Below are 13,208 nucleotides of genomic sequence, written 5' to 3'. Positions count from 1 at the left end.
AGCAAATTCCAACTTCTCCACATCCTCACCACTTGTTGTCTCTCATTTTAAAATTTTAGCCATTCTAGTGAGTGTGAAGTTGCATCTCATTATGGTTTTGATTTGCCTTTAACGTTTTTGTTATGTCTACTTTTTCTAATGTTAGTATAACTTTCCTGTGGTTGCTGTTTGATGATATATCTTTCTCTATTCTTTTACTTTCAATCTATTTGTATCTTGAATTTAAACTGTCTCTTATAGACAACATATAGTTGGATCATTTTTTTTTCATCTAGTCTAACAATCTCTGCCTTTTTGATTTGATTGTATAATCCATTCACATTTAATGGAATTAATGTATAGTTGGATTTATGTCTGCCATTTTATATTTTGTTTTCAGTATATCTCTTGTCTTTTTTGTTCTTTTGATTCTCCTTTATTGCTTCCTTTTGCATTAAATAAATGTTTTCTAATGTAGCATTTCATGTGTATTGTGATGGTTAATTTTATGTGTCAACTTGACTGGTCCATGAGGTGCCTAGAATTTGGTTAAGCATTATTCTGGGTGTGTCTATGGGGGTGTTTCTTGATATGATTAACATTTGAATTGGTAGACTGAGTCAAGTGGTTTGCACTCCCCAAAGTCAGCAGACCTCATCCAATTCATTGAAGATCTGAATAGAACACACAGACTGAGTAATGGAGAATTTGCTCTCTCTCTACTTGATTGTCTTCAGGTTGAGATATCAGTCTCCTCTTGCCTCCTGACTCTGACTCTGACTCTGACTGGAACTTCCACTATTGGTTCTCCTGGTTCTTAGGCTTTCAGATTTGGATTGGAAGTACACCATCAACTCTCCTGGTTTCCAGTTTATGACTGCAGATAGTAGGATTTCTCAGCCTCCATAATCATATATGCTAATTATTTATGGTGTCTCTCTACTGTCTATCTATCTACCTATCTATCTATCTATCTCTCCAAGCTTTCCTTCAGAAGTGAAAGTGAAATATAGACTTTCTTAGATAAAGAAAAACGGGTAATTCATTGTTAGTAGACCCACTTTACAAGAAACACTGAAGAAAGTTCTTCAGGCCGAAAGCAAGTGACCTCAGATGGTAATTTGAATCCTTGCAAATAAGGAGCAAGAGTATTGGTAATTATGTAATTATAATAGGTACTATAAGACATATTTTCCTCCTTTCTTCTCTTATATGGTTTAAAAAGTAATCATATTTGGGCAGTTGGCCCTTAACATATAGAAATTAATACAACAGCACAAAGGAAGTGGGTGACGTCAAAGCTGTAATGGGCTAAGGAAATTATGACCGGTGGTAAAGTTACAATTATGTCATTGTATTATTGGGTGTGTAAGATTAGTAGACATACAGTGTATTACGTAAGGCCACAAACACTAAGAAAAGGAAATAGAGCTATTTAGGACTAACGTTTCTATATCTTACTGGAATTAAACTCAAGTAAATCTGATGCTGATTCTGACAAGTTAATATGTATATGGTAAACTCTACAGCAACTATATATTTACGTCAAGGTTCTCCAGAGAAACAGAACCAATAGGAGCTAGATAGAGAGACATAGTTGTATTTATCTATCAATCTATCAGAACCAATAGGAGATGGATAGATAGATATCTACATAGAGATCTATCTGTTTATCGATCATCTATCTCCTATTGTATACAGTATTACAAAAACATTTATAAAAATATTTGCACAATTCTTTGTATTAATGCATTTTATTAATGCCTGTATTTACTGCCTTTAAAAATAGATGTTTTTTGTTCTTGCAGTTTTCCTCATTTTGGGTTTTATATTTTTAGTATATATCCATTAGTCACTTTCATATCAGAAAAAACACTATATTAAAATGTCAGATTTATTTTTTAAATTATGTTAAATATTTTATGATAATATAAATAGAAAGTAAGGGATTATGTGAGGAAGAAGAACGTTAAGAAAAAGTAAATGACTTATTATGTGGGATGGGAGGAGACTGAAGAGATAGTGATTATTTCTAACAATAATTAGAGAAATATAGATTAAAGTACATTTAAATCTAATGGTAGCTACAAGTAAAGTTAGAAGAAGGAGCCAAATGGGAAAAAATATAGTAAATTAGCAAAAAGAAAATAAACTTCTACAGGGACAAAACATGAAAATGTGATAAAGTTTAGATTAAAATGTTATGTAAATAAACATAAATGGCTTAAATTTACTTTTAAAATACATATTCATTTGGGTAAAACACACACACATGCACACATACACACACATCACAATTCATTTCTTGTTTCATTAAACAGATAATCCTAAAGTTTACTTAGAACTATTCATGATGAAAAAAAAAATGAGGAAGTAATACCAGGAATAAATATTGCTGAAAAAGTTAAGATTTTAATATGAATATAAAAAGTTGAAGGCAAAAATTCTTTAGAACCAAGAGAATTCTTTTATTCCTGAAAATGACCGTGTATGACGTATATATAATAAACATGAACTCTCAACCTCTGTCCTCCAAATGCAAACTGAAATGGCTGAAGAAATGTAAAATTAGAAAATTCTTTTCCTCGACTGAAAACTAGAAAATGATGCTATCAGCCACAACCTTGAAGGAATATGTATGAGATACAGGGCAGGAAAGGCAGGATTGGTAAAAAATAAGGCTAACACAGAACCTCCCTTCTTACAAGAGCAAAGTGACATCAAAGTAAATAAATAAACAAGATGTGGTCAAACTGCATGAATAACTTTGATTTGTTTGGTCATGAGCTGGAGGTGAAAGTGGACCAGGTTCAGATCAGTAGAATCCTCCCAGAACGTCTTTTACCAGTGGGGAGCAGTGTTCTATTCCAAGGTAAAACTTGCACTTGCTACACGAGAATGGCTTTCCTAGGATTTCCTCCCTCTTACCTGGGCTTAAAGAAACCTATTGAGTTTTATTTTGTGACCTTTTGCTATTGTTTATAAGTGTTCTGAGTTTTTCTAGGTAGATGGCATCATCTACAATAATGTTGTGTTTTCCTTGCGGCTGTGTTTTTATCATAGTTCCGTCTTGAATTATTGTATTAGCTAGAACATCCAGGTAATATAGGCCATCCATATTTTATTCACAACTTTAGTATCTCCATTTCTAATACATTTCTAATGTATTCCTAATGTATCTCCATTTACTTGAAACCTATTTATTGTCATATAAAGGAAATATCTTTTTAAATTTAATATATCATTTCCTCAAAAGACATTGTGTAATTTCTTCAAAAGGCATTGCAGCATTTAGCAAGTCATTTAATTTTTTCTGTTGATTCAATAAAGTATTGAATTATATAGGTGAAAAATCTTAGTATCAAACTATAGTTACTTTTCCAAAATAAAATATATTGTTGTCGTGATTTTAACACATTTCTAGATTTCATTAATAATATGTTGACTTTTTCTTTCCTAAGGTTGTTATTTAGCATTTAATAAATAGTTATTAAGCTAAAATATTTTGATATCAGGATTAAATGGAATATGACGTATTAATTGGGGCACACTTGTGTTTTCTACATGTATAATAATTCATTTAGCATGAGGTTTATATTTTTTCTTGCAAATTTGAAAGCCATTCTGTTAAGCCATCTGGGTCCATTTCACTTTTGAAATTCCTTCCTTAAACAACTTTTCCTAATTTTTGTCATTGAGTCAGTTTGGCAGTTCTTATTGAATCTTGTCAAATATTTCAGAATAAATTTTTACAAGTTTCTTTTTTACTCAGTTTCTATAGTTCTACTCATTTCTCATACAAATTGCATTTCTAATATTTATTTATTTTTATTATTCTTGATTTGACTAAAGATTACATTGCATTTTTAAATGAGCCAACTCTGGAATGTAGTTACCAATTCTGTGGATTTTCTGTAATTTCAAGGTACTTTCATCATAGCTTGTTTATCCATTTTTCATTACTACTTTTATTTGTCATTGTTCAAAAACATTTTAATTAAATGCCTTGTTCTTTCATTTTCATAACTTCTCTGATTATTAAAGGAAACATTTAAATATGAGAATTTTCCCTGATTACAACTTTGATTGCATTTAATACATTTTGATGGGCTTAACCTTTGTGTTTTGTTCTATTTTATATTGCAGTTTCCATTCCTACTTGAGCCAACAATTTTTAAGAATTTTTTTCAAGTTCTAGGAAGTTTGGAATTTCATTTCATTTGATAGTCTATGCAATTTTTGTTAATTTAAAAAGTTTAAATTAATTAAATTTAATTTATGTAATTAATTCATTATATATATAATGTGACTGTGTTGGATGGATTAGTTTGCTAGGTCTTCCACAATAAAGTACCACAAACTGCATTGTCAACAATCTGGTTTCAAAGAAGATTTTGTGAAATAGGTAGAACCCTTCTAAGGAAATTTGGGAACAGCAATGTCTAAATTCAAATAATATCCACTGAATATTCAGTTTCCTTCTTAACTTTCTTTCCAAGCAGTACTCTAGCTTTTGGTCACTGTGTCATTGCTTGTGGATAAATTGCATGTAAGAGAATGTTTGGGCTTTCCTCACAAACTACATGACATTAACTCTATTAGTAAGAGCTTTCAGAATGAGGTTGAAATAATTGGCTCTAAATTCATTCTAAAGCTTTCATAGCTGGTATATGCTTGACAGCTGTATTTTCTTAGATGATTAACCATAAAGCAGTTAATGTATTACAAAAAATATGGAAAAAATGTTGTTTATATTAGTGAGCTAGAAATCACTAATTAGATCTTTAAAGTAAAATATCTTGGCACTAAGTTAACTCAGTGAAGTATGTTATTATAACAGCATCACTTTTCTCATTCTGTATCTCTCTACAATAAATCCTGAAAAAGAAATGATGCAAAGAAGTTCATCTTTGAAGAAATGTCTGTTTAGATCTTTTGCCCATTTTTTAAATGGATTCTTAGATTTTTTTTTGTTGAGATGTGTGAGGTCTTTGGAGATTTTGGATATTAACTTCTTATCATATATTTGCTTTGCACATCTCTTCTCCAAAATTTTAGGTTGTCTTTTCATGTTTTTTGATGGTTTCCTTTCCTAGGCAGAAGCTTTTAGTTTGATGTAGTCCCATTTGTTTATTTTTTCTATTGTTTCCTTGCCTAGTCTGACATGGTACTTGAAAATATGCTGCTAAGACCGAAGCCAAAAAGTGTACTGTCTATGTTTTCTTCTAGAAGTTTCATGGTTTCAGGTCTTACAGTCAAGTTTCTAATCCATTTTGAGTGAATTTTTGTGTATGGAGTAAGATAATGGTCTACTTTCATTCTCTGACATGTGGCTGTCTGGTTTTCCCAACACCATTTAGACAGGAAATTCCTGTCTCCATTGTATGTTTTTGATGTAGAAAATTAGCTGTGCATAAATGTGTGGGCTTATTTCAGGGCTCTCAATTCTGTTACATTGATTTGTGTGTTTGTTTTTGTGCCAGTACCATGCCGTTTCTGTTGCTATAGCTTTGTAGTATATTTTGAAATCAGGAAGTGTTATACCTCTAGCTTTGTTCTTTTTTCACAGGATTCCTTTGGCTATTCAGGGTCTTTTGTTGTTCCATATGAATTTTAGGATTCTTTGTTCTATTTCTGTTAAAAATGTCTTTAGAATTTTGATAGGGATTGCATTGAATCTGTAGATTGCTTTAGGAAGTATGGACAGTTTAACTATGTTAATTCTTCCAATCCAAGAGCATGGAACATCTTTCCATTTCTTTGTGTCTTTTACAATTTCTTTCAACAATGTTTTATAGTTTTCAGTGTACAGGACTTTCATCTCTTTGGTTAAGTTTAGTCATAGGTATTTTATTCTTTTTGTTGCAATTGTAAATGGCATTGTATTCCTGATTTCTTTTTCTTCTGCTTCATTGTTAGTCTATAGAAACACAACTGGTTTTTGTATGTTGATTTTGTGTCCTCCAACTTTACTGTATTCATTTATTATTTCTAAAAGTTTTCTTGTGGATTCTTAAGGGTTTTCTACATATAAAATCATATCATCTGTGAATAGTGACGGATTCACTTCTTCCTTTCCAATTTGATTCACTTTTATTTCTTTTTCTTGCCTGATTGCTCTGGCTAGCACTTCCAATACTATGTTAAACAAGAGTGATAAAAGTGTATATCCTTGTCTGGTTCCTGTTCTTAGAGGGATGCTTTTCAGTTTTTCCCCATTGAGTATGATGTTGGCTGTGGGTTTGTCATATGTGGCCTTTATTTTCTTGAGGTACTTTCCTTCTATACCCATTTTATTCAGAGTTTCTGTCATAAATGGATGCTGGATCTTGTCAAATGCTTTCTCTGCCTATATTTAGATGATCATGTGGTTTTTCTTCTTCATTTTGTTAATGTGGTGTATCCCATTGATTGATTTGCAGATGTTGAACCATCCCTGCATCCCTGGAATAAATCCCACTTCATCTTGATTCAGTTTTGGAAGGTTGTATGATTCTAAGCATTTATCCATTTTTCTAGATTATCCAATTTGTTGGCATATAGCTTTTCATAGTATTCTCTTATAATCTTTTGTATTTCTGAGATGTCCATTGTAATTTCTCCTCTTTCATTTCTGATTTTACTCATTTTATCCTTCTCTCCTTTTCTTAGTGAGTCAACCTAAAGTTTGTCAGTTTTGTTTATCCTTTCCAATGACCAGCTCTTCATTTCATTGATTTTTCTGTTCTTTTAATCTCTATTTCATTTATTTCTACTCTGAATTTAATTATTTCCCTCCTTCTACTGATTATGGGCTTTGTTAGTTTTTCTTGCCCTAGCACCTTTAGGTGCAATGCTAGATTTTTTATTTGAGATTTTTATTGTTTGCTGAGGTCAGCTTGTATTGCCACAAACTTCCCTGTTACAACAACTTTGGCTGTATCCCATAAATTTTGGCATGTCGTATTTTCATTTTCATTTGTCTCCAGGTATTTTTTGATTTCTGCTTTGATCTATTCATTGACCCAATCACTGTTCAGTAGCACTTTGTTTAATCTCCACTTGTTTGTGGCTTTCTGATTTTCTTCCTGTAGTTGATTTCGAGTTTCATACTGTTGCGGTTAGAAAAGGTGATTAGTGTTATTTAGATCTCCTTAAATTTATTTAGATTTGTTTTTTGGACTGATGTGTGATCTATCCCAGAGAATGTTTGATGTGCATTTGAAAAGGGTGTGTATTCTCTGGTTTTTGTATGGAATGTTCTATATATGTCTACTAAGTGCATCTGGTCTAATTTGTCATTTATGGCTAACATTTCCTTATTGATCGTCTGTTTGAGTGATCTATCCATTGGTGTAAGTGGAGTGTTAAATTCCTCTACTATTATTGTGTTACTGTCTATTTCTCCTTTTACATCTATTAATAATTTCTTTATATATTTAGGTGCTCCTATGTTGGGTGAATAGATATTTACAAGTGTTATATTCTCTTGTTGGATTGTTCCCTTTATCATTATGTAGTGCCCTTCTTTGTCTCTTGTTAAGGATTTTGTTTTAAAGTCTGTTTTGTCTGATACAAGTATTGGTACTCCAGCTTTCTTTTCATTGCCATCTGCATGGATATCTTTTTCCATCCCTTCACTTGCAGTTTGTGAGTGTCTTGAGGTCTGAAGAGTGTCTCTTGTTTGCAGCATACATATGAGTCTTCATTTTTTATCCAATTGGCCACCTTATGCCATTAGATTGAAGCATTTAGTCCATTGACATTTAAAGTAGCTATTGATAAGAATGTACCTATTGCCATTTTGTTACTTTTTTCCTGGGTGTTTTAGTAGTTCTTTGTTCCTTTCTTCTTCTCTTGCTCTCTTCCCTTGTGGTTGGAGGGCTTTCTTTAGTATTGTGTTTTGGTTTCTCTCTATTTTTTGTGTTTTCATTATAGGTTTCTCGTTTGTGATTACCATGAGATTCATATATAATAACCTACAAGTATAGCAATCTATACTAAGTTGATGTTTCTTTAATTTAACCTCTTGCTTTTACTCCCCTCCTCCTATATTTTATGCTTTTGATATCGTATATAACCTTTTTTTGTGAGTGTGTATCCATTACCCTCTTATCATGGAAATAGATAATTATAGTATTTTTGTCTTTTGACCTTCATATTAGCTTCATATGTGTTTGATCTGCTATCTTTACTGTATATTTGCCTTTCCCAGTGTTTTTATTGCTCTTTTTGTGATAAAATTTCTTATTTCTGCTTGTGGTCTTCTCTTTTTCACTTAAATAAGTCTCTTTAGCATTTATTGTAAGGTTCATTTCTTGGTGATAAAATTCTTTTGTTTTTGCTTGTCTGGGAAACTCTTATCATCTCTCCTTCCATTCTGAATGATAACCTTGGTGGGTAAAGTATTCTTGGCTGTAGTTTCTTTTCTTTCAGCACTTTCAGTATGTTGTGCTACTCTCTTCTAGCCTGTAAGGTTTCTGCTGAAAAGTCAGCTGATAGCCTTATGGGGTTTCCTTCATATTTAACCCATTGCCATTCTCTTGTAGCTTTTAAGATTCACTCTTTATCTTTAATTCTTGACATTTTAATTATAACGTGTCTTGGTGTGGGCCTCTTTGGGCTTATCTTGTTTGGTGTTCTGTGTTCTTCCTGTATCTGGATGTCTGTTTCCTTCCTTAGGTTAGGAAAGTTTTCAACTATTATTTCTTCAAATAGATTCTCTACTCCTTTGTCTCTCTCTTCTCCTTCTGGGATACCTATTGACATGGATATTAGAATGCTTGATGTTGTCCCAGAGGTTCCTTAGACTGTCCTCATTCTTTTAAATTATTTTTTCATTTGTCTATTCAGCTTGGGTGATTTCCTCTAGTCTTTGGTCCAGCTTGCTGATCCATTTTTCTGTATCATCTACTCTGCTATTGAGTCCCTCTAGTGAATTTTTCGTTTCCAGTGTTATAGTCTTCATTTCTGATTGGTTCTTTTTTATATTTTACAGTTATTTCTTGAAGTTCTCACTGAGTTCTTCCATTCTTCTCCCAAGATCAGTGAGCATCTTTATAACTCTTAGTCTGTATACTTTGTCAAGTAGATTGTTTATCTCCATTTCATTTCGTTCTTTTGCTAGGTTTTTGTCCTGTTCCCTTACTTTGACCATATTCCTTTTCTCCTCATTTTTCCCCTTTCTCTCTGCTTATGTCTATGTATTAGGTCATTCAGCTACATCTCCTGATCTTGGAGATGTGGCCTTATGTAAGAGATGCTTTATGAAGTCTAGCAGTGTTCTCTCTTGTCGCAAGTTCCAAATATTCCAGGAGTATTGCCTGTGTGGGCTATGTGTGTCCTTCTGTTGTGGCAGGATTTACTCTTGCTGGGAGTGCATGGGGAGGTTAGCCTGTCCCCCTGGCCAGCTGGTTGTAATGCTCAGCTTCATGTGGCTGCTATGGACCCTTCAGTTACTTTATCAAGCATGGGAAGCCCCAGCACAGTTGGCTGCAGGGTCTAATAGCACATTTTTCTTAAGTGGGTAGGACCCCAGCATGGCTGGTTGCTAGGCTCAGAGGCTTACAATTGCTGTAAACCTTTGGACTGCAAGGCTATTGTTAGCTCTTTCAGGATTGCAGCTGAGTAGGGCCTGCCCCAGTCATGGGAGCACCCAATTGTTTCAGGCTTTGGAAGGTAACGCCAATCCTCTATGTGGCTGTTTGAAAAACACGAGTCTGCTGCAGCCAACAAGCATTATCACCTACAGGGCCCCAGACCTTGTCAACATAATCATGCCCCGTGCATGTGCCCCAATCTGCTGAAGTGGACTCAATTGCCCCACTGCAGAGGCTCCACACACTCCACCAGCACAGACCCACCTCTCATGCACACCCTGCCCTGCAGAGGCCAACCCACTTGCCCAGCTGCAGATGTCCAGGCACCCTCCCTATGTGGGCCCACAAATTGCTTAAGGGCTTGCTGTTTGGTGGGGTCAGTCCCTAGGGTGGACTGCCTGCCCTGGCTGTTCTGGATGAAATGGTGCTCGAGGGGATGGGGCATACCCCTCAGCTAAAAGGCCAGGGGAAGAACTCCAATGGCATCTGCCAGTGTCTGTGTCTTCATGCCTGTACTAGATCACAGTAATGGCTGCTGCCAATATTTCAGTCTTTGGGGATGTCTCACCTCTCACCAACATGTGCTCAGAGCCTATAAAGTGAGTCTCTTTTCACCAAAGTGCACCTTTCTTTCTGGTGATTTTAGATTATTTTTGGAAATGTGTGAATTTGTGCAAGGCCCTTTAAGAGCAGACTTTCTTTCCCTTGTGTCTGATAGTTTTTCTGGGGGTATTCCCTGTTGGTGTTAATTGCCAGCAAAGCCAGATATTATGACCTTTGTGTTGGCTGTGCTGAGTCCAAAAGCTGCGTATGTGATAACACTCCTCTGCTCAGATGCCCCGCTACTCTCAGGAAGGTTTTGTACCCTAGGATTTCTCCCCACTGGCTGTTTTGTGCTGAGACTCAAAGATGGCTCTTTTCTCTCCGGCAAGGTATTTCTCCCTCTTCCACCTCAGTCAGCACCATCCCTTGTTGCGGGGGTTCTTTTTGTCCAGTTTTCAGTTCTCTCTCAGGATAATTCTTCTAAGAGTAGTTGTAAATTTGTTGCATCTGTGGGAGGAGGTAAGTTCAGAGTCTGCTTACATTGCCATCTGGACACCATCTCTGATTTTCTCTTTTTTATATACATTAAGGTTCAATCTTTGTGCTATAAAGTTCTATGGCTTTTGACAAGTGCAGAGTGTTTTTACTGTATTATACAGAAGAGTTTCACTTCCCAAAAATCCTCCTGTGTGTCACCTTTTCAACGTACCCTGACCCTGAAGCCCTGAAAACCACTAAACTTTTTACCATCATTGTACTTTTACCTCTTATAAAATGACATAATTAGTAAACATATATTTATGTAGTTTGTAGACTTTTCTGAGTGGCTCCTTTCACTTAGTTACTTGCATTTAAGGTTCATTAATTTTTTTGTAGTTTGGTGCTCATTTTTTATTATGGTTGAGTAATATTCCAATGTATATTCCACAATATGTTTATTCATTTATCTATTGAATGGTATCTTGGTTGCTTCCAGTTTTTGGTGATTTTCAATAAAACTGCTATGAACATTCCCGTGCATGTTTTTATGGGTACGTAAGTTTCCAAATCAGTTACATAAATATCTGTTGTCAAAATTGCTGGATCATATGGTAAAACTATGTTTAGTTTTGTAACAAAGTGCTGAACTATCTCCCAAAATTGCTCTAGTTTTGCCCTCCCTCCAGCAATGAATGAGAGTTTCTGTTGATCCATATCCTCACCAGCAATTGGTATTGTCAGTTTTTAGAATTTTAGTCATTCATAATAGGTCTACAGTGGTTTCTCTCTGCTGTTTTAATTTGCAATTCTTTAATGATATATAAGGAATATCTTTTATATGCTTATTAGCCATCTGTATATTTCCTTTGATGAGGCCTTTTTGATCTTCTGTTCAGTTTTTAATTGCATTACTTGTTTTCTTATTTTTGAAATTTAAGCATTTTTTGTGTATTTTTGATATACTTACTCAGATACGTGTTTTGCAAATATTCCTCCCAAACTTTGACTTATTTTTTCATTGTTTTAACATGATCTTTCACAGAGAAGAAGTTTTAAATTTTAATAAGGTACAACTTAAATTTTCTTCTTTCACAGATTGTACTTTTGGTATTGGATCTAAAAGTCACCAAAACCAAGGTCATTTAGGTTTACTCCTATGTTTTCTTCTAGTATTTTCATCATTTTGTGTTTACATTTAGGTCTGTGATCAATTTTGAATTAATTTTGGTGAAAAGTATAAGGTTTGTGATTTGACTTATATTTTTGCACAAGGACATCCAACTGTTCCAGCACCATTTGTTGAAAGTACGATCTTTTCTTCATTAAAGTGTCATTGCTCCTTTGTGAAAAATTAGTTTATAAAATTTGTATGAATCTATTTCTGGGCTCTATATTCTATTGCATTGATCTATGTGTCTCTTGTTTAGCTGATATATGCTGTCTTGACTCCTGTGGCTTTATTGGAATTGATTAATGTGAGTCTTCTTAAGAAGAGCTTTGTTCTTCTTATTTAGTATTGTGCTGGCTATTCTAGATCTTCTGCATTTCAGATAAACTTTAGAATAATTTTGTTAACATCTTCAAAAGAGTTTGCTGGAATTTTGATTGAGATTGTGTTAAAGCTACAGATCAAGTTCAGAAGAATTGACAACAATAATTGAATTTTGCAATCCATGATATGTATGCCATATATGTATGTTAAGTATTCCACATATAGATGATAGGAAATTAAACAAATTCAAGCATTATTAATTCAATAGGTAGTTAAACTATTCAATTGTATTTTAAAAGTGGTGTGAAGTAACAGATCCTAAAGTGACAAAACAGAAACACAATCTTTTTCAGAAGGCTTTGTAGTCATATCAATAATTTGCAATTTACTTAACACAATTGTTTTAAACAAGAGAGTTTTATATCCACTTTCTTTTTCCCATTTGTTTTGATGTTCTGTGCTATATATGCTAAAAAAGATGTCTAAATTATAGATTGATCTCTCAAATGAGGATCTTTTTTTTTTCTTTTCTTTAACCATAAGGTCAAGCATTCTAGAACTGGCTGTAAAGTCTAGAAATCTTGTTATCTATATGAGTCCAGGAAACAGAAGAAAGAAATCTGATCCTTTATTGAGAGATGGCTCAAGACTTTCTAAACACATAAAATTTAGTATCTCAGTTAGAATCCCCTAACAGGCAACAACCAGAAAAAGGGACAATAGAGACAAATAAAAGTCTTTGAAGTTGAGTCTAAGACTCCTTTATCTCTTTCTTTTTCATTCTCACTTGTGTCAGTAGTCAATTTTTATCATAGATAACCTTGATGTTGAACTCAAATTACTAAAACCTTTGACAATATGAATATGTTTATTGTCTTTGCCCAGCTCATAAATACTAGAATGCCAGAAAATACAACTAAATTAGTATCTAGGAAAATCAAAGATTTTTAAAACTATATCCCAAAGTTTAAGTGGTATAATGACTTAAATCCACATTTTTACAATACCGTGATGTTTCCCAAGATCCAATTCATAAAAGACACTAATAAATTTGTCTCATATTTATGTTTATGTTACATTTAGATATCGCTAAATGCCTTTATATATAACTTTATGTCATTTTAGACTTGTATCCA

Source organism: Equus quagga, chromosome 16 (genome assembly GCF_021613505.1).
Source record: "Equus quagga isolate Etosha38 chromosome 16, UCLA_HA_Equagga_1.0, whole genome shotgun sequence".
Classification (NCBI taxonomy): Eukaryota; Metazoa; Chordata; class Mammalia; order Perissodactyla; family Equidae; genus Equus; species Equus quagga.
The sequence above is the reverse complement of the archived record's forward strand: the minus strand, read 5'-3'. Positions refer to the sequence as shown.